The following is a 23,122-nucleotide window of genomic DNA, read 5'->3' on the forward strand; positions in this document are numbered from 1 at the left end:
ATCACCTCTCCGCCCAGGCCTGCACAGTCCGGCAGCTTGACACAAGATTCGGCTGATTTTCCCGCCTCCCTGAATGGTGAGGCCCATTTGGCAGTCACGGCTCACCGGCCACCTGCTAATGAGGCTCGACCACCGAGATGCCTGCCACTCGCCTGATTATCACAGACAACCTGTTTCGAGAAATGCAAGGAATTTAAATGAAGACAGATAGGCTTGTTTCATAAGGTGATGTAATTGAAGTTTTTAGATTATGAAAGGAATTGACAAATTTGATGCAGGCACATTGCGGACCTTGTTGAAAGGTTCAAATATCCGAAAACTGAAGTTAGACATTGGAGTAAGAAGTTAGCATTTATTCAAAGAGTAAGAGGCTTGTGAAATATGGCTCCAGGGAAAGCAACTGAAATGGAAACTATAAATTTATTCAAAGGACAATCAGCAGTGCTTCGGAAAAAGAAGGTATTGAGGGATATAGTTAGAAGTTAGGTCAAGAAAAAGATTGAGCTTGTGCGCCTAATGAACCATCCCATCTTCCTCATGAGTCTCATGTATATTATAAATACTTGTGGGGGAGGGAAGATAATTTATTTGTGAATTAGACACTTCGAGCAGAATTCTAGGAAGCACTGGCCTACTTTCAAATAGAATGAAGTCTGACACCAATTTTGGTTGGCTTCTTCAGTGCAACAATTAATCATATCCTGCACTCTACTAAATGAAAACAGGCCAGTTCTATGTGGTAGTAATTCTGTACATCTCTGCCAGTCAGCAAGAGGAGGCGATTGGAGGTCATCTTAACCTAACTTGCCTGGCAGTAAGCGGACGAGATTGGAAATGGAAAGTAAAGTTGGACGAGGTGTAAAAAAAGTGCAGCTGGCTCGCTTCTGCCAATTTCCCACAGGCTGAGTTAAATTAAAATATGCCAACCTATGGGGAGCAAAATCTCTGCAGGCATTCCAGACTAGACGATGGATGCTCTTCACAACTAGGATGACAAAGAGGTGTAAAAGGGAAGAGCAGAATCAACAGCTGCCATCCAAAAAAATGGGGGCAGAGGTTATGTTCTGAAAATGTTGAGTCCAGAACGCTGTAAAGTGCCTAATCGGAAATTACATCTCTTCTAGACCCATCTTTTGTTCCTTTACTTGTCCCATTACCATCATCTCCTTTTGCCTTGTACAATCATACTTTTTGTCATGAAATCACACCTGCCTTCCATCCTATCACAGACCTTCTCTTTTGTTCTTTCCTCCCTTCCCCCTTTCTCTGCCACTGCACTTGCTTAAAAACCTGTTATATCTTTAACTCTTTCCAGTTCTGATCGACCAGAAACATTAACTCTGTTTCTCGCTGCCTGACCGCTGAGTATTTGTCATCGCTCTGTATCCTTATGGCCTATCAGAGTAAAATTAGTAAATCAGTGCCATGTTCGAGTGCTCTGCCCCTTGGGAATGCCAGGATAGACTCCTGTAATTCAATTCACTCTTAGGAGCATTCATTCTCTCCTATCTCTTCCTGATTTGTAACCCAGGTTCAAGAAGGGATAGGGCTGAATGACAGCATAACATTCCACAGTTCATACTGGCCTCTAACACACGGCACTATGATATTAAATAGCAGATCACGTTCAAACAAGTAACAATCCAGATTGTTAATATTTTTATACCAGTTCTGATTATTGTATTTTTGTGTACCAACACTGATTTCTGTTTCTTTTTTTAAAATATAAAAGCCTGCTAATTCCATGAGTTTGCCCACTGTATATTATCGACAAACCTTTCATCATCTTTTGCCTAAATATTACATTCAATCCCATTACAAAGGCAGGCACTGAACACACAAGGCAGACTAAGGTTGTGTGAAGACTAAGTACAGTAATTAAGACATGATAAATTTAAGGGACATTTTTGTGACATATCCAGCATTTAAATTCACTGAAAATCTTGGGTGCGAGCTTATGATGAACTACCCTGGCAGCAGGTTATAGCTGAGTACAGCCACAGCAAAGCCCCAAAAACCTTAAGTGAATTTTGCAAAGTTTTTAAGTCAACAATTTTTTTATTTTGGATCCATCTTGCCACTTTGCCCTGTATCCCATGGGCTTTAACCTTCATGACCAGTTTACCATGTGAAATCTTATCAAAAGCTTTGCTAAAGTCCATATATACTACATTGTATGCACTAACCTCATCGATCCTCTTGGTTACCTCCTCAAAAAATTCAATCAGATTAGTCAGACACAATCTTCCCTTAACAAATCCGTGCTGACTGTCCCTAATTAATCCTTGCCTTTCCAAATGGAGATTTATCCTCTCTTTCAGGATTTTTTCCAACAATTTTCCCACCACTGAGGTTAGGCTGACAGGCCTGTAATTACTCGGCCTATCCCTTTCTCCCTTCTTAAACAAAGGCACTACATTTGCAGTCCTCCAATCCTCCGGCACCATGCCCAGATCCAAAGGGGACTGGAAAATGATGGTCAAGGCCTCTGCTATTTCCGCTTTTACTTCGCTCAACAGCCTGGGATGCATTTCATCCAGGTCTGGGGACTTATAGAAACATAGAAACATAGAAAATAGGTGCAGGAGTAGGCGATTCGACCCTTCGAGCCTGCACCACCATTCAATAAGATCATGGCTGATCATCACCTCAGTACCCCTTTCCTGCTTGCTCTCCATACCCCTTGATCCCTTTAGCCGTAAGGGCGATATGTAACTCCCTCTTAGATATATTCAACGCACTGGCATCAACAACTCTGCGGTAGCGAATTCCACAGGTTAACAACTCTCTGAGTGAAGAAGTTTCTCCTCATCTCGGTCCGAAATGGCTTGCCACTTATCCTTAGACTAGTTCTGGTTCTGGACTTCCTCAACATCGGGAACATTCTTCCTGCATCTAACCTGTCCAGTCCCGTCAGTATTTTATATGTTTCTATGAGATGCCCTCTCATTCTTCTAAACTCCAGTGAATACAGGCCCAGTTGATCCAGTCTCTCCTCATATGTCAGCCCCGCCATCCCAGGAATCAGTCTGGTGAACCTTCACTGTACTCCCTCAATAGCAAGAACATCCTTCCTCAGATTAGGAGACCAAAACTGAACACAATATTCCAGGTGAGGCCTCACCAAGGCCCTGTACAACTGCAGTAAGACCTCCCTGCTCCTATATTCAAATCCCCTAGCTATGAAAGCCAACATGCCATTTGCCTTCTTCACCACCTGCTGTACCTGCATGCTAACTTTCAATGATTGATATACCATGACACCCAGGTCTCGTTGTACCTCCCTTTTTCCTAATCTGCTGCCATTCAGATAATATTCTGCCTTCGTGTTTTTGCTACCAAAGTGGATAACCTCACATTTATCCACATAATACTGCATCTGCCCACTCACCTAACCTGTCCAAGTGACCTTGCAGCCTCTTGGCATCCTCCTCGCAGCTCACACCTCCACGCAGCTTAGTGTCATCTGCAAACTTAGAGACATTACATTCAATTCCTTCGTCTAAATCATTGATGTATATTGTAAATAGCTGGAGTCCCAGCACTGAACCTTGCGGTACCCCACTAGTCACTGCCTGCCATTCTGAAAAGGACCCGTTTATTCCGACTCTCTGCTTCCTGTCTGCCAACCAGTTCTCTATCCACATCAATACATTACCCCCAATACCATGTGCTTTAATTTTGCACATTAATCTCTTGTGTGGGACTTTGACAAAAGCCTTTTGAAAGTCCAAATACACCACATCCACTGGTTCTCCCTTGTCCACTCTGTTAGTTACATCCTCAAAAAATTCTAGAAGATTTGTCAAGCATGATTTCCCTTTCATAAATCCATACTGACTTGGACCGATCCTGTCACTGCTTTCCAAATGCGTTGCTATTTCATCTTTAATAATTGATTCTAACATTTTCCCCACCACTGATGTCAGGCTAACTGGTCTGTAATTCCCCGTTTTCTCTCTCCCTCCTTTCTTAAAAAGTGGTTTGACATTAGCTACCCTCCAGTCCATAGGAACTGATCCAGAGTCGATAGACTGCTGGAAAATGATCACCAATGCATCCATTATTTCTAAGGCCACTTCCTTAAGTACTCTGGGATGCAGACTATTAGGCCCTGGGTATTTATCGGCCTTCAATCCCATCAATTTCCCTAACACAATTTCCTGACTAATAAGGATTTCCTTCAGTTCCTCCTTCTCACTAGACCCTCTGTCCCCTAGTATTTCCGGAAGGTTATTTGTGTCTTCCTTCGTGAAGACAGAACCAAAGCATTTGTTCAATTGGTCTGCCATTTCTTTGTTCCCCATTATAAACTCACCTGATTCTGACTGCAAGGGACCTATGTTTATCTTCACTAATCTTTTTCTCTTCACATATCTATAGAAACATTTGCAGTCAGTTTTTATGTTCCCAGCAAGCTTCCTCTCATACTCTATTTCCCCCCTCCTAATTAAACCCTTTGTCCTCCTCTGCTGAATTCTAAATGTCTCCCAGTCCTCAGGTTTGCTGCTTTCAAAGCTGCTAAACCCCTTATTATTTCCTCTCTCACTATATTTATTTCATACAGAATATCACACTCTCCTCTATAGCAGTATCTGCAATGCCCCTTTCCTTTGTGAAGACAGATGCAAAGTCTTCGTTAAGCACCCTCCCAACATCTTCTGCCTCCAAACAAAAATTACCTTCATGGTCTCTAATAGACTCTACCCTTTCTTTAGTTATCCTCTTACTCTTAATATATTTATAGAACATCTTCGGGTTTTCCTTAATTTTACTGACCAAGAATTTCTCGTGCTCTCAGCATTCCTAATATCCTTTTTAATTTTGCCTCTTAACTTCCTATATTCCTCTAAAGATGCTATAGTTTTTAGCCGTTGATATATGGCATAAGCATCTCTTTTTTTCTTAATCCTCCCCTGTAAGTCCCTAGACATCCAGGGGGTTTTAGAATTATTTTTCCCAGCCTTTTTCTTTAAGGGCACATGTTTGGCCTGAGCCTTCCGGATCTCCTTCTTAACTGCCTCCCATTGTTCCGACACTGATTTACCCACAAGTAGCTGTTTCCAGTCGTCCACCATGGCCAAATCACTTCTTAACTTAGCACAATTAGCATTTCCCCAATTCGGAACTTTTATTCCAGGCCTATTCTTGTCCTTATCCACAAGCAACTTGAAACTGACTGAATTATGGTCACTGGCACCCAAGTGCTCTCCCACTAATACCCCCACAACCTGCCCAGCTTCATTCCCCAAAACTAAATCCAAGACCACCCCCTCTCGTGTTGGGTTTGCTACATACTGACTAAAAAGTTCTCTTGAATGTATTTCAAGAATTCCACACCCTCTATACCCTTCACACTAAATTTGTCCCAATCAATATTTGGATAGTTAAAATCCCCTACTATTACTACCCTATGATTTTTGGACTTCACAGCAATTTGCCTACATATTTAGTCCTCTATCTCCCTCCCACTGTTTGGGGGTCTATAATACAAGCTCAGCAGTATGATCGCCCCTTTTTTATTTTTCAATTCAACCCATATGGCCTCATTTGATGATCCCTCTAACATATCATCCCTCCTCACCGCTGTAATATATTCTTTAATCAGTACTGCAACCTCCCCCCCCCCAACCCCCTTTTTACCCCCCTCTCTATCTTGTCTAAAAATCCTGTAGCCAGGAATATTAATCTGCCAAACCTGCCCCTCTTTCAGCCATGTTTCTGTAATAGCTATAATATCATACTCCCAAATACCCGTGCTCTAAGCTCATCCACCTTATTCGTTATACTCCATGCATTAAAGTATATACCATTCAGCACAGGAAGACCTCCTTGTTTATTACATACTAAACCCTGTTTCCTCTGTCTTACAGATTCGCTTTCTAGATTCTTGCTATCCAATTTCTGCTTTACTTCCTTCCCTTTTGAATTCGTTCTCAGGTTCCCATCCTCCTGCCAAGCTAGTTTAAACTCTCCCCAACAGCACTAGCAAAACTCCCCACGAGGATATTGGTCCCGGCACTGTTGAGGTGCAACCCGTCCGGTTTGTACAGGTCCCATCTCCCCCAGAAGCCGTCCCAATGCCTCAAGAATTTAAAGCCCTCCCTCCTACACCAACTTTCCAGCCATATGTTCATCCTCTCTATCCTTCTATTCTTGTACTCATTAGCACATGGCACCGGTAGTAACCCGGAGATTACTATCTTTGAGGTCCTACCCTTTAAGTTTCTTCCTAGCTCCCTGAATTCTTCTTGTAGGACCTCATCCCTTATTTTACCTATGTCGTTGGTCCCGATATGGATCACGATCTCTTGCTGTTTACCCTCTCCCTGCAGGATGCCCTATGTCCGCTCTGTGACATCCTTGACGCTGGCACCAGGTAGGCACAAAACCATTCGGGAGTCACATTTACGGCCGCAGAAACGCCTGTCTGTTCCCCTAACTATAGAATCCCCTATCACTAGGTCTCTTTTGTTCTTCATCCCTCCCCCCTGTGCAGCTGAGCCACCCGTGGTGCCTTGGAATTGGCTCTGGCTGCACTCCCCAGAGGCACCATCGTCCTCACCGATACTCAGAAGTGAATACTGGTTTGAAAGCGAGATGGACTCACAGGGGACTCCTGCGCTACCTGCCTAGAACACTTACTACGTCTGATGGTCACCCACTTCCCCTCTACCTGCACACCTTTAAGCTGCGGGATGACCACCTCCTGAAACGTGCTATCCACTTAGTTCTCAGCCTCGCGGATGCACCTTATTGACTCCACCCGCTGCTCCAGCTCCGAAACGTGGAGCTCGAGCAGTTGAAGCTGGAGACAGCGCCTGCACACATGGTTGTCTTGGCTGCACGGAGCGTCCAGGTCTTTCCACATGCTGCAGGATGTGCACTCCATGGGACTGAGCTGCACTGCCATTCCTCTAGTTAGCCTTATCCAGTTTAAAATCTACTTAAAAAGAAATAGAGAAAAGAGAGCTACTGACCAACTCACCTCACTGACCTCTGAGGCCTCTGAACGCCCGGTTTCCGAACTCCCGACTCGCCGACCTCAGGGCCTAACCGATTCGCCAGCCTCCCGACTCGCCGACCTCAGGGCCTTACCGTCTCGCCGACCTCCTGACTCACTGACCTCCCGACCCACCGACCTCAGGGCCTTACCGACTCGCCGACCTCCCGACTCACCGACCTCCCGACTCGGCGACCGCCCGACTCGTCGACCTCCCGACTCGCCGACCTCCCGACTCACCGACCTCCCGCCTCACCGACCTCCCGACTCACCGAACTCCCGCCTCACCGACCTCCCGACTCGGCGACCTCCCGACTCGTCGACGACCTCCCGACTCGTCGACCTCCCGACTCGCCGACCTCCCGACTCACCGACCTCCCGACTCGTCGACGACCTCCCGACTCGCCGACCTCCCGACTCACCGACCTCCCGACTCGCCGACCTCCCGACTCGTCGACGACCTCCCGACTCACCGACCTCCCGACACACCGACCTCCCGACTCGCCGACCTCCCGACTCACCGACCTCCCGACTCGCCGACCTCCCGACTCACCGACCTCCCGACTCACCGACCTCCCGACTCGTCGACGACCTCCCGACTCACCGACCTCCCGACACACCGACCTCCCGACTCGCCGACCTCCCGACTCACCGACCTCCCGACTCGCCGACCTCCCGACTCGTCGACCTCCCGACTCACCGACCTCCCGACTCGCCGACCTCCCGACTCGTCGACCTCCCGACTCACCGACCTCCCGACTCGTCGACCTCCCGACTCGTCGACCACCCGACTCGTCGACCTCCCGACTCACCGACCTCCCGACTCGCCGACCTCCCGACTCACCGACCTCCCGACTCACCGACCTCCCGACTCGTCGACCTCCCGACTCGCCGACCTCCCGACTCACCGACCTCCCGACTCGTCGACCTCCCGACTCGCCGACCTCCCGACTCACCGACCTCCCGACTCGTCGACCACCCGACTCGTCGACCTCCCGACTCACCGACCTCCCGACTCACCGACCTCCCGACTCGTCAACGACCTCCCGACTCGTCGACCTCCCGACTCACCGACCTCCCGCCTCACCGACCTCCCGACTCGTCGACCTCCCGACTCACCGACCTCCCGACTCGTCGACCTCCCGACTCGCCGACCTCCCGACTCGTCGACCTCCCGACTCGCCGACCTCCCGACTCACCGACCTCCCGACTCGTCGACCACCCGACTCGTCGACCTCCCGACTCACCGACCACCCGACTCGCCGACCTCCCGACTCGTCGACCTCCCGACTCGCCGACCTCCCGACTCACCGACCTCCCGACTCGTCGACCACCCGACTCGTCGACCTCCCGACTCGCCGACCTCCCGACTCGCCGACCTCCCGACTCGTCGACCTCCCGACTCGCCGACCTCCCGACTCGCCGACCTCCCGACTCACCGACCTCCCGCCTCACCGACCTCCCGACTCGTCGACCTCCCGACTCACCGACCTCCCGACTCGTCGACCTCCCGACTCGCCGACCTCCCGTCTCACCGACCTCCCGACTCGCAGACCTCCCGACTCGCCGACCTCCCGACTCGCCGACCTCCCGACTCACCGACCTCCCGACTCGTCGACCTCCCGACTCGCCGACCTCCCGACTCGTCGACCTCCCGACTCGTCGACCTCCCGACTCACCGACCTCCCGACTCGCCGACCTCCCGACTCGCCGACCTCCCGACTCACCGACCTCCCGACTCACCGACCTCCCGACTCACCGACCTCCCGACTCACCGACCTCCCGACTCACCGACCTCCCGACTCACCGACCTCCCGACTCGTCGACCTCCCGACTCGCCGACCTCCCGACTCGTCGACCTCCCGACTCGCCGACCTCAGGGCCTTACCGACTCACCAACCTCCTGACTCACCGACCTCCCGACTCGTCGAGCTCCCGACTCACCGACCTCCCGACTCGCCGACCTCCCGACTCGTCGACCTCCCGACTCGTCGACCTCCCGACTCGTCGACCTCCCGACTCGTCGACCTCCCGACTCACCGACCTCCCGACTCGTCGACCTCCCGACTCACCGACCTCCTGACTCGTCGACCTCCCGACTCACCTCCCGACTCGCCGACCTCCCGACTCGCCGACCTCCCGACTCACCGACCTCCCGACTCGTCGACCTCCCGACTCACCGACCTCCCGACTCGTCGACCTCCCGACTCACCGACCTCCTGACTCGTCGACCTCCCGACTCACCTCCCGACTCGCCGACCTCCCGACTCGCCGACCTCCCGACTCACCGACCTCCCGACTCACCGACCTCCCGACTCGTCGACCACCCGCCTCACCGACCTCCCGACTCACCGACCTCCCGACTCGTCGACCTCCCGACTCGTCGACCTCCCGACTCACCGACCTCCCGACTCACCGACCTCCCGACTCACCGACCTCCCGACTCGTCGACCTCCCGACTCACCTACCTCCCGACTCGTCGACCTCCCGACTCACCTCCCGACTCACCGACCTCCCGATTCGCCGACCTCCCAACTCACCGACCTCCCGACTCACCGACCTCCCGACTCACCGACCTCCCGACTCACCTACCTCCCGACTCGTCGACCTCCCGAATCACCTACCTCCCGACTCGTCGACCTCCCGACTCACCTCCCGACTCGCCGACCTCCCGACTCACCTACATCCCGACTCACCGACCTCCCGACTCACCTACCTCCCGACTCGTCGACCTCCCGACTCACCGACCTCCCGACTCTCCGACCTCCCGACTCACCGACCTCCCGACTCGTCGACCTCCCGACTCACCGACCTCCCGACTCACCGACCTCCCGACTCACCTCCCGACTCGCCGACCTCCCGACTCGCCGACCTCCCGACTCACCGACCTCCCGACTCGTCGACCTCCCGACTCACCGACCTCCCGACTCACCTACCTCCCGACACACCGACCTCCCGACTCACCGACCTCCCGACTCGTCGACCTCCCGACTCACCGACCTCCCGACTCACCTACCTCCCGACACACCGACCTCCCGACTCACCGACCTCCCGACTCACCGACCTCCCGACTCGTCGACCTCCCGACTCACCGACCTCCCGACTCTCCGACCTCCCGACTCACCGACCTCCCGACTCACCGACCTCCCGACTCACCGACCTCCCGACTCACCTACCTCCCGACTCGTCGACCTCCCGAATCACCTACCTCCCGACTCGTCGACCTCCCGACTCACCTCCCGACTCGCCGACCTCCCGACTCACCTACCTCCCGACTCACCGACCTCCCGACTCACCTACCTCCCGACTCGTCGACCTCCCGACTCACCGACCTCCCGACTCTCCGACCTCCCGACTCACCGACCTCCCGACTCGTCGACCTCCCGACTCACCGACCTCCTGACTCACCGACCTCCCGACTCACCGACCTCCCGACTCACCTCCCGACTCGCCGACCTCCCGACTCGCCGACCTCCCGACTCACCGACCTCCCGACTCACCGACCTCCCGACTCGTCGACCTCCCGACTCACCGACCTCCCGACTCGTCGACCTCCCGACTCACCGACCTCCCGACTCGCCGACCTCCCGACTCGTCGACCTCCCGACTCACCGACCTCCCGACTCACCTCCCGACTCACCGACCTCCCGACTCACCGACCTCACGACTCGTCGACCTCCCGACTCACCGACCTCCCGACTCACCGACCTCCCGACTCACCGACCTCCCGACTCACCGACCTCCCGACTCACCGACCTCCCGACTCACCGACCTCCCGACTCACCTCCCGACTCACCGACCTCCCGACTCACCGACCTCCCGACTCGTCGACCTCCCGACTCGCCGACCTCCCGACTCGTCGACCTCCCGACTCACCTCCCGACTCACCTCCCGACTCACCGACCTCCCGACTCACCGACCTCCCGACTCGTCGACCTCCCGACTCACCGACCTCCCGACTCGCCGACCTCCCGACTCACCGACCTCCCGACTCACCGACCTCCCGACTCACCGACCTCCCGACTCACCGACCTCCCGACTCACCTCCCGACTCGTCGACCTCCCGACTCACCTCCCGACTCGCCGACCTCCCGACTCGTCGACCTCCCGACTCGCCGACCTCCCGACTCACCGACCTCCCGACTCGTCAACGACCTCCCGACTCGTCGACCTCCCGACTCGCCGACCTCCCGACTCGCCGACCTCCCGACTCGCCGACCTCCCGACTCACCGACCTCCCGCCTCACCGACCTCCCGACTCACCGACCTCCCGACTCGTCGACCTCCCGACTCACCGACCTCCCGACTCGTCGACCTCCCGACTCGCCGACCTCCCGACTCGTCGACCTCCCGACTCGTCGACCACCCGACTCGTCGACCTCCCGACTCGCCAACCTCCCGACTCACCGACCTCCCGACTCGTCGACCACCCGACTCGTCGACCTCCCGACTCACCGACCTCCCGACTCACCGACCTCCCGACTCGTCAACGACCTCCCGACTCGTCGACCTCCCGACTCGCCGACCTCCCGACTCGCCGACCTCTCGACTCACCGACCTCCCGACTCACCGACCTCCCGACTCACCGACCTCCCGACTCACCTACCTCCCGACTTGTCGACCTCCCGAATCACCTACCTCCCGACTCGTCGACCTCCCGACTCACCTCCCGACTCGCCGACCTCCCGACTCACCGACCTCCCGACTCACCTACCTCCCGACTCGTCGACCTCCCGACTCACCGACCTCCCGACTCTCCGACCTCCCGACTCACCGACCTCCCGACTCGTCGACCTCCAGACTCACCGACCTCCTGACTTACCGACCTCCCGACTCACCGACCTCCCGACTCACCTCCCGACTCGCCGACCTCCCGACTCGCCGACCTCCCGACTCACCGACCTCCCGACTCGTCGACCTCCCGACTCACCGACCTCCCGACTCGTCGACCTCCCGACTCACCGACCTCCCGACTCGCCGACCTCCCGACTCGTCGACCTCCCGACTCACCGACCTCCCGACTCGCAGACCTCCCGACTCGCAGACCTCCCGACTCGCCGACCTCCCGACTCGCCGACCTCCCGACTCACCGACCTCCCGCCTCACCGACCTCCCGACTCGTCGACCTCCCGACTCACCGACCTCCCGACTCGCCGACCTCCCGACTCGCCGACCTCCCGACTCACCGACCTCCCGACTCACCGACCTCCCGACTCACCGACCTCCCGACTCACCGACCTCCCGACTCGTCGACCTCCCGACTCGCCGACCTCCCGACTCGTCGACCTCCCGACTCGCCGACCTCAGGGCCTTACCGACTCACCAACCTCCTGACTCACCGACCTCCCGACTCGTCGACCTCCCGACTCACCGACCTCCCGACTCGCCGACCTCCCGACTCACCGACCTCCCGACTCGTCGACCTCCCGACTCACCTCCCGACTCACCGACCTCCCGACTCACCGACCTCCCGACTCGTCGACCTCCCGACTCACCGACCTCCCGACTCACCTACCTCCCGACTCGTCGACCTCCCGACTCACCGACCTCCCGACTCTCCGACCTCCCGACTCACCGACCTCCCGACTCACCGACCTCCCGACTCACCGACCTCCCGACTCACCTACCTCCCGACTTGTCGACCTCCCGAATCACCTACCTCCCGACTCGTCGACCTCCCGACTCACCTCCCGACTCGCCGACCTCCCGACTCACCTACCTCCCGACTCACCGACCTCCCGACTCACCTACCTCCCGACTCGTCGACCTCCCGACTCACCGACCTCCCGACTCTCCGACCTCCCGACTCACCGACCTCCCGACTCGTCGACCTCCCGACTCACCGACCTCCTGACTTACCGACCTCCCGACTCACCGACCTCCCGACTCACCTCCCGACTCGCCGACCTCCCGACTCGCCGACCTCCCGACTCACCGACCTCCCGACTCGACGACCTCCCGACTCACCGACCTCCCGACTCGTCGACCTCCCGACTCACCGACCTCCCGACTCGCCGACCTCCCGACTCGTCGACCTCCCGACTCACCTCCCGACTCGTCGACCTCCCGACTCACCGACCTCCTGACTTACCGACCTCCCGACTCACCGACCTCCCGACTCACCTCCCGACTCACCGACCTCCCGACTCGCAGACCTCCCGACTCGCAGACCTCCCGACTCGCCGACCTCCCGACTCGCCGACCTCCCGACTCACCGACCTCCCGCCTCACCGACCTCCCGACTCGTCGACCTCCCGACTCACCGACCTCCCGACTCGTCGACCTCCCGACTCGTCGACCTCCCGACTCGCCGACCTCCCGACTCGCCGACCTCCCGACTCACTGACCTCCCGACTCACCGACCTCCCGACTCACCGACCTCCCGACTCACCGACCTCCCGACTCACCGACCTCCCGACTCACCGACCTCCCGACTCGTCGACCTCCCGACTCACCGACCTCCTGACTTACCGACCTCCCGACTCACCGACCTCCCGACTCACCTCCCGACTCGCCGACCTCCCGACTCGCCGACCTCCCGACTCACCGACCTCCCGACTCGTCGACCTCCCGACTCACCGACCTCCCGACTCACCGACCTCCCGACTCACCGACCTCCCGACTCGTCGACCTCCCGACTCACCGACCTCCCGACTCGCCGACCTCCCGACTCGTCGACCTCCCGACTCACCGACCTCCCGACTCGCAGACCTCCCGACTCGCAGACCTCCCGACTCGCCGACCTCCCGACTCGCCGACCTCCCGACTCACCGACCTCCCGCCTCACCGACCTCCCGACTCGTCGACCTCCCGACTCACCGACCTCCCGACTCGTCGACCTCCCGACTCGTCGACCTCCCGACTCGCCGACCTCCCGACTCGCCGACCTCCCGACTCACTGACCTCCCGACTCACCGACCTCCCGACTCACCGACCTCCCGACTCACCGACCTCCCGACTCACCGACCTCCCGACTCACCGACCTCCCGACTCGTCGACCTCCCGACTCGCCGACCTCCCGACTCGTCGACCTCCCGACTCGCCGACCTCAGGGCCTTACCGACTCACCAACCTCCTGACTCACCGACCTCTCGACTCGTCGACCTCCCGACTCACCGACCTCCCGACTCGCCGACCTCCCGACTCACCGACCTCCCGACTCGTCGACCTCCCGACTCACCGACCTCCCGACTCGCCGACCTCCCGACTCGCCGACCTCCCGACTCGTCGACCTCCCGACTCGTCGACCTCCCGACTCACCGACCTCCCGACTCGTCGACCTCCCGACTCGTCGACCTCCCGACTCACCGACCTCCCGACTCACCGACCTCCCGACTCGTCGACCTCCCGACTCACCTACCTCCTGACTCGTCGACCTCCCGACTCACCGACCTCCCGACTCGTCGACCTCCCGACTCACCTACCTCCCGACTCGTCGACCTCCCGACTCACCTCCCGACTCACCGACCTCCCGACTCACCGACCTCCCGACTCGTCGACCTCCCGACTCACCGACCTCCCGACTCACCTACCTCCCGACTCGTCGACCTCCCGACTCACCGACCTCCCGACTCTCCGACCTCCCGACTCACCGACCTCCCGACTCACCGACCTCCCGACTCACCGACCTCCCGACTCACCTACCTCCCGACTTGTCGACCTCCTGAATCACCTACCTCCCGACTCGTCGACCTCCCGACTCACCTCCCGACTCGCCGACCTCCCGACTCACCTACCTCCCGACTCACCGACCTCCCGACTCACCTACCTCCCGACTCGTCGACCTCCCGACTCACCGACCTCCCGACTCTCCGACCTCCCGACTCACCGACCTCCCGACTCGTCGACCTCCCGACTCACCGACCTCCTGACTCACCGACCTCCCGACTCATCGACCTCCCGACTCACCTCCCGACTCGCCGACCTCCCGACTCGCCGACCTCCCGACTCACCGACCTCCCGACTCACCGACCTCCCGACTCGTCGACCTCCCGACTCACCGACCTCCCGACTCGTCGACCTCCCGACTCACCGACCTCCCGACTCGCCGACCTCCCGACTCGTCGACCTCCCGACTCACCGACCTCCCGACTCACCGACCTCCCGACTCACCTCCCGACTCACCGACCTCCCGACTCACCGACCTCCCGACTCGTCGACCTCCTGACTCGCCGACCTCCCGACTCGTCGACCTCCCGACTCACCTCCCGACTCACCTCCCGACTCACCGACCTCCCGACTCACCGACCTCCCGACTCGTCGACCTCCCGACTCACCGACTCGCCGATCTCCCGACTCACCGACCTCCCGACTCACCGACCTCCCGACTCACCGACCTCCCGACTCACCGACCTCCCGACTCACCGACCTCCCGACTCACCTCCCGACTCGTCGACCTCCCGACTCACCTCCCGACTCGCCGACCTCCCGACTCGTCGACCTCCCGACTCGCCGACCTCCGGACTCACCGACCTCCCGACTCACCGACCTCCCGACTCGTCGACCTCTCGACTCGTCGACCTCCCGACTCACCTCCCGACTCGCCGACCTCCCGACTCGTCGACCTCCCGACTCACCGACCTCCCGACTCGTCGACCTCTCGACTCGTCGACCTCCCGACTCACCTCCCGACTCACCGACCTCCCGACTCACCGACCTCCCGACTCACCGACCTCCCGACTCACCGACCTCCCGACTCACCGACCTCCCGACTCACCTCCCGACTCACCGACCTCCCGACTCACCGACCTCCCGACTCACCGACCTCCCGACTCGTCGACCTCCCGACTCACCGACCTCCCGACTCGCCGACCTCCCGACTCGCCGACCTCCCGACTCACCGACCTCCCGACTCACCGACCTCCCGACTCACCGACCTCCCGACTCGTCGACCTCCCGACTCACCGACCTCCCGACTCACCGACCTCCCGACACACCGACCTCCCGACTCACCGACTCGCCGACCTCCCGACTCACCGACCTCCCGACTCACCGACCTCCCGACTCACCGACCTCCCGACTCACCGACCTCCCGACTCACCTCCCGACTCGTCGACCTCCCGACTCACCTCCCGACTCGCCGACCTCCCGACTCGTCGACCTCCCGACTCGCCGACCTCCCGACTCACCGACCTCCCGACTCACCGACCTCCCGACTCGTCGACCTCTCGACTCGTCGACCTCCCGACTCACCTCCCGACTCGCCGACCTCCCGACTCGTCGACCTCCCGACTCACCGACCTCCCGACTCGTCGACCTCTCGACTCGTCGACCTCCCGACTCACCTCCCGACTCACCGACCTCCCGACTCACCGACCTCCCGACTCACCGACCTCCCGACTCACCGACCTCCCGACTCACCGACCTCCCGACTCACCTCCCGACTCACCGACCTCCCGACTCACCGACCTCCCGACTCACCGACCTCCCGACTCGTCGACCTCCCGACTCACCGACCTCCCGACTCGCCGACCTCCCGACTCACCGACCTCCCGACTCGCCGACCTCCCGACTCACCGACCTCCCGACTCACCGACCTCCCGACTCGTCGACCTCCCGACTCACCGACCTCCCGACTCGCCGACCTCCCGACTCACCGACCTCCCGACTCGCCGACCTCAGGGCCTTACCGACCTCCCGACTCGTCGACCTCCCGACTCACCGACCTCCCGACTCACCGACCTCCCGACTCGTCGACCTCCCGACTCGCCGACCTCCCGACTCACCGACCTCCCGACTCGCCGACCTCCCGACTCACGGACCTCCCGACTCGCCGACCTCAGGGCCTTACCGACTCGCCGACCTCCCGACTCACCGACCTCCCGACTCGCCGACCTCCCGACTCGCCGACCTCCCGACTCGCCGACCTCCCGACTCGCCGACCTCCCGACTCGCCGACCTCCCGACTCGTCGACCTCCCGACTCGCCGACCTCCCGACTCACCGACCTCCCGACTCGCCGACCTCCCGACTCGTCGACCTCCCGACTCACCGACCTCCCGACTCGTCGACCTCCCGACTCACCTCCCGACTCACCGACCTCCCGACTCACCGACTTCCCGACTCGCCGACCTCCCGACTCACCTCCCGACTCACCGACCTCCCGACTCACCGACCTCCCGACTCACCGACCTCCCGACTCACCGACCTCTCGACTCGTCGACCTCCCGACTCGCCGACCTCCCGACTCGTCGACCTCCCGACTCACCGACCTCCCGACTCACCGACCTCCAGACTCACCGACCTCCCGACTCACCGACCTCCCGACTCACCTCCCGACTCACCGACCTCCCGACTCGCCGACCTCCCGACTCACCGACCTCCCGACACGCCGACCTCCCGACTCACCGACCTCCCGACTCGTCGACCTCCCGACTCACCGACCTCCCGACTCACCGACCTCCCGACTCGTCGACCTCCCGACTCACCGACCTCCCGACTCGCCGACCTCCCGACTCACCGACCTCCCGACTCGCCGACCTCAGGGCCTTACCGACTCGCCGACCTCCCGACTCACCGACCTCCCGACTCGCCGACCTCCCGACTCACCGACCTCCCGACTCGCCGACCTCAGGGCCTTACCGACTCGCCGACCTCCCGACTCACCGACCTCCCGACTCACCGACCTCCCGACTCACCGACCTCCCGACTCACCGACCTCCCGACTCGCCGACCTCAGGGCCTTACCGACTCGCCGACCTCCCGACTCACCGACCTCCCTACTCACCGACCTCCCGACTCGTCGACCTCCCGACTCGCCGACCTCCCGACTCACCGACCTCCCGACTCACCGACCTCCCGACTCACCGACCTCCCGACTCGTCGACCTCCCGACTCACCGACCTCCCGACTCGTCGACCTCCCGACTCACCGACCTCCCGACTCGTCGACCTCCCGACTCACCGACCTCCCGACTCGCCGACCTCCCGACTCACCGACCTCCCGACTCGCCGACCTCCCGACTCGCCGACCTCCCGACTCACCGACCTCCCGACTCGCCGACCTCCCGACTCACCGACCTCCCGACTCGCCGACCTCAGGGCCTTACCGACTCGCCGACCTCCCGACTCACCAACCTCCCGACTCGTCGACCTCAGGGCCTTACCGACTCACCGACCTCCCGACTCGCCGACCTCCCGACTCACCGACCTCCCGACTCGCCGACCTCAGGGCCTTACCGACTCGCCGACCTCCCGACTCACCAACCTCCCGACTCGTCGACCTCAGGGCCTTACCGACTCACCGACCTCCCGACTCACCGACTCACCGACCTCCTGACTCACCGACCTCCCGACTCGTCGACCTCCCGACTCACCGATCTCCCGACTCACCGATCTCCCGACTCACCGACCTCCTGACTCGTCGACCTCCCGACTCACCGACCTCCCGACTCACCGACCTCCCGACTCACCGACCTCCCGACTCACCGACCTCCCGACTCACCGACCTCCCGACTCACCGACCTCCCGACTCACCTCCCGACTCACCGACCTCCCGACTCACCGACCTCCCGACTCACCGACCTCCCGACTCACCGACCTCCCGACTCGTCGACCTCCCGACTCGCCGACCTCCCGACTCACCGACCTCCCGACTCGTCGACCTTCCGACTCACCGACCTCCCGACTCGTCGACCTCCCGACTCACCGACCTCCCGACTCACCGACCTCCCGACTCACCGACCTCCCGACTCACCGACCTCCCGACTCACCGACCTCCCGACTCGCCGACCTCCCGACTCACCGACCTCCCGACTCGCCGACCTCCCGACTCACCGACCTCCCGACTCGCCGACCTCAGGGCCTTACCGACTCGCCGACCTCCCGACTCACCAACCTCCCGACTCGTCGACCTCAGGGCCTTACCGACTCGTCGACCACCCGACTCACCGACCTCCCGACTCACCGACTCACCGACCTCCTGACTCACCGACCTCCCGACTCGTCGACCTCCCGACTCACCGATCTCCCGACTCACCGATCTCCCGACTCACCGACCTCCTGACTCGTCGACCTCCCGACTCACCGACCTCCTGACTCACCGACCTCCTGACTCGTCGACCTCCCGACTCACCGACCTCCTGACTCACCGACCTCCTGACTCGTCGACCTCCCGACTCACTGACCTCCCGACTCACCGACCTCCCGACTCGCCGACCTCCCGACTCGTCGACCTCCCGACTCACCGATCTCCCGACTCACCGACCTCCTGACTCGTCGACCTCCCGACTCACCGACCTTCCGACTCACCGATCTCCCGACTCACCGACCTCCTGACTCGTCGACCTCCCGACTCACCGACCTCCTGACTCGTCGACCTCCCGACTCACCTCCCGACTCGCCGACCTCCCGACTCACCGACCTCCTGACTCGTCGACCTCCCGACTCGTCGACCTCCCGACTCACCAACCTCCTGACTCGCCGACCTCCCGACTCACCAACCTCCTGACTCGCCGACCTCCCGACTCACCAACCTCCTGACTCACCGACCTCCCGACTCGTCGACCTCCCGACTCACCGACCTCAGGGCCTTACCGACTCACCGACCTCCTGACTCGTCGACCTCCCGACTCACCAACCTCCCGACTCACCGACCTCCCGACTCACCAACCTCCTGACTCGCCGACCTCCCGACTCACCAACCTCCCGACTCGTCGACCTCCCGACTCACCAACCTCCTGACTCGCCGACCTCCCGACTCACCAACCTCCTGACTCACCAACCTCCCGACTCACCGACCTCAGGGCCTTACCGACTCGCCGACCTCCCGACTCGTCGACCTCCCGACTCGCCGACCTCAGGGCCTTACCGACTCGCCGACCTCCCAACTCACCGACCTCCCGACTCACCGACCTCCCGACTCGGCGACCTCAGGGCCTTACCGACTCGCCGACCTCCCGACTCACCGACCTCCTGACTCACCGACCTCCCGACTCTCCTCTGCTTCACAACAATAGGTTTCGAGTAAGCGGGGCTAAGTTATGAGGACAGGTTGAATAAACTTGGCTTATATTACCTTGAATTTAGAAGATTGAGGGGTGATCTAATTGAGGTGTTTAAAATGATAAAAGGATTCAATAGGGTAGAAAAAGAGAACCTATTTTCTCTGGTGCAGGAATCAAAAACATCAGGTGCACAATTTTAAAATTAGAGCCAGGCCATTAAAGGGTGATGTCAGGAAGCACTTTTTCACACAAAGGGCATTGGAAATCTGGAACTCACTTTCCCAGAATGCTGTAAATGCAGGGTCAATTGAAATCGTCAAGAATGAGATCGACAGATATTTATTTGGTAAGAGTATCAAGCGTGGGAAAATGGAGTTGAGGTAAAAATCAGCCATGATCAGTTGGTCCCAAATAATTAATTATTTTCCTACCTTCCATACATATCCTGATCCCTTTTCCCAGAAGTCTATCTTATTGCCTTCACTACACCTCTGTAATCCTGTTTTACAGCTCAATGTCACACTGGGAAAAGTAAAACATTTTGGACATCGAACCTCACTCCCTGCTTCCTCAATTAATGTGTGTGTTCCCTATTTCTTCCTGTTGCCATCGCCTCAACCTGTCTCGGCCCTGGTCTGGGATTTGCAAGCCGCCAGTACACTGGGTGAGAGGAGGCATACTGACCTCCCACCAGGGTGAAGTAAGACCCACCTAAACCTGAAAAAAAATATGAGGTTGAAGAAGGAATTGACCCTTTTCCAATGGAGCTGACAGGTACTTATTACAAGGTTGCTGGACCTGGGGTTGCTAGGCTACTTGGAAGCAGTGAACTCATCACCAGAACTTCCGTCCTGATATGTTGGGTGTCTGAAATGTGCCCATAGTGGTATTGGCACCCACCAGAAATATTTAAATCAGAGAACCCCCTTCTGAAACTGCACACCCTAGTAGGGTCAAAGGCTGCGATTCCCACAGGGCAGATCCCAGCACCTAAGCTGGGATCGATAACCTGTAGATATTCAACGCCTCAATCTGCTTTCATGTTGCCCTGGCTGTTAATAATCTTAAATAGCTGGATCAGATCCCCTCTCTCTAGTGAATGCAAACCTAAGGTCTTGGCTGATTTTCCATTGGTGGGTTAACAGTGGAGCTACAATAAGACCTGTTTACATAACTCATAGCAGTAACCTCTTGGGGCCCTCGTTCTGTAATCTGTCCCCAACAGTTGCATTTCTTATGCAACGATTATAGGTGGGCTTTTCCTTTATAAGGAGATAAGACAATGTTAACGGTATGTGAGTGACATGGAGACTTTTTTTTTTTTGAAATTCGTAGCCAATCGTTCCAATTCTTTGTCAAATCACAAATGCCAGAGGTCACCTTGCACACATCAAGGATCACTCTGCGCCAATGCTCTTAGCCAAAAGGCCTAGAGCCACTGCACCGTTCCTGGAAGTACTGCAATACCAGGTTCGTGCCATGGAGGTGGATGGGTCAGGCCCCCCACACACCTCCGTGGAGGTGGATGGGTCAAGCCACCCCACCCACCTCCTATTTCCAAAAAAGCAAGCATATACCTTCCTGATCCAGGGAGAACCACCTTGGGGTTATGGTGGTTACTCCCCTGTCAGGTCAGTTACGCATGATCTTAGCCAAAAGGCCGAGAAGCGAGACTTTTTTTTTTTTTTTTTTAATTCGTAGCCAATCGTTCCAATTCTTTGTCAAATCACAAACGCCAGAGGTCACCTTGCACATGCCAAGGATCACTCTGCGCCAATGCTCTTAGCCAAAAGGCCTAGAGCCACTGCACCGTTCCTGGAAGTACTGCAATACCAGGTTCGTGCCATGGAGGTGGATGGGTCAGGTCCCCCACACACCTCCGTGGAGGTGGATGGGTCAACCCACTCCACCCACCTCCTGTTTCCAAAAATGCAAGCATATACCTTCCTGACCAGGGAGAAACCACCCGGAGGTCATGGTGGCTGGTCAGGTTAGTTATGCATGATCTTAGCCAAAAGGCCGAGAAGCGAGACTTGCCCCACTTGAATCCCATCATGCAAGAGTAAAAGGTGCACTGCCCCTTTAAATGAACCTTCCTTGGCAGGCTATGTGAGCTGACAGTACAGTATGAGTGTTTCGAGAAGTTGCGCTTTGCATTAAGGGTTTTTCCTTGACACCCTGGTGCTCAGAAAGCAAAAGTATGAGAGGAGGTGATTGAAGGTTGTATGAGTGATAGAGGATATGTATTGGCGTCAGTGGTCAGCCGCTCCAATGACCACCTGGGCACTACCAGATGGACAACTCCTGCCACTTCATTAAACTTCAGTCCAGACATACCCACTTGGAATGAAGTAATAAGTCAAAATTGGTTCCACTGAGTGCAACAGTGAGGACCTGGAAGAAGGATGAAAGCTTCTGGCTGTCACCTTTCAGATCCTTTCCATTGCTGATCCACAAAGCCCAACAAAATCCTGAAATCACTTACTAAAACCTAAATTCTTATTAACCATCACGTCAGTATAGATGAGAAACAATACAATTCATCTTTCTTTTAAACCACGTACAACCATCGGGCCTCAACCAACGGGTAGGAACTCTTAAAATGTGTCCGTAATCAAAACGGAGCCTTAAAACATATCAATCAATCAATCTTGAATGGCTTTTTCCATTCGCGGCAGACAGAGTTTGGGCCCACCATTCACAATTAGCGAATAGAATGAATTCCTTTCCCTTCCTTCATCATCCCATTGCTCCAGAGTCTGGTGGCGAAAGCATTGGACTGGTCCAGTTTCTCCTTGGTGTGCTGCTTCCAGCAACACTTTCCCCAATAGTCGCCTCTAGGAACGCACAGTACAAATAAAAATGCTAAAATCCAGTGCAATATAAAGGAATTTCATGTATTCCCATCCTGAAGCAGTGGTCATGATCAGAGGTCTTTATTCAGGGTCCTTTTTCAGTTGTATGTCATTTGTTTGCGTTACCAACTTTTCTGAAGCGATTTGTCAGCAGTTTAAAAGTTTGATAGTATGCAAAATAAACAGTTTGCCATCAATCTTATTTAGAATCTAGTTCTGCAGACAGCAATGCAAATGTGTTTTATTAGCACTGATATAACGATTTGCCCTGGAAAAATTCACTCAGTCTCTGTAATCCATCACAAACAAAAAAATGCAAATA

At 57.8% G+C, this 23,122-nt stretch overlaps 2 pseudogenes; both read right to left on the reverse strand.

The window, feature by feature from the left end:
• Window positions 1–21,378: 21,378 nt before the first annotated feature.
• On the reverse strand, window positions 21,379–21,617 carry LOC139226026 (U2 spliceosomal RNA; annotated as a pseudogene).
• Window positions 21,618–21,744: 127 nt separating this feature from the next.
• Window positions 21,745–21,976, reverse strand: LOC139226019 (U2 spliceosomal RNA; annotated as a pseudogene).
• Window positions 21,977–23,122: the final 1,146 nt, after the last annotated feature.

The sequence above is a fragment of the Pristiophorus japonicus genome, chromosome 15, assembly GCF_044704955.1.
Source record: "Pristiophorus japonicus isolate sPriJap1 chromosome 15, sPriJap1.hap1, whole genome shotgun sequence".
NCBI classification, from domain to species: domain Eukaryota; kingdom Metazoa; phylum Chordata; class Chondrichthyes; family Pristiophoridae; genus Pristiophorus; species Pristiophorus japonicus.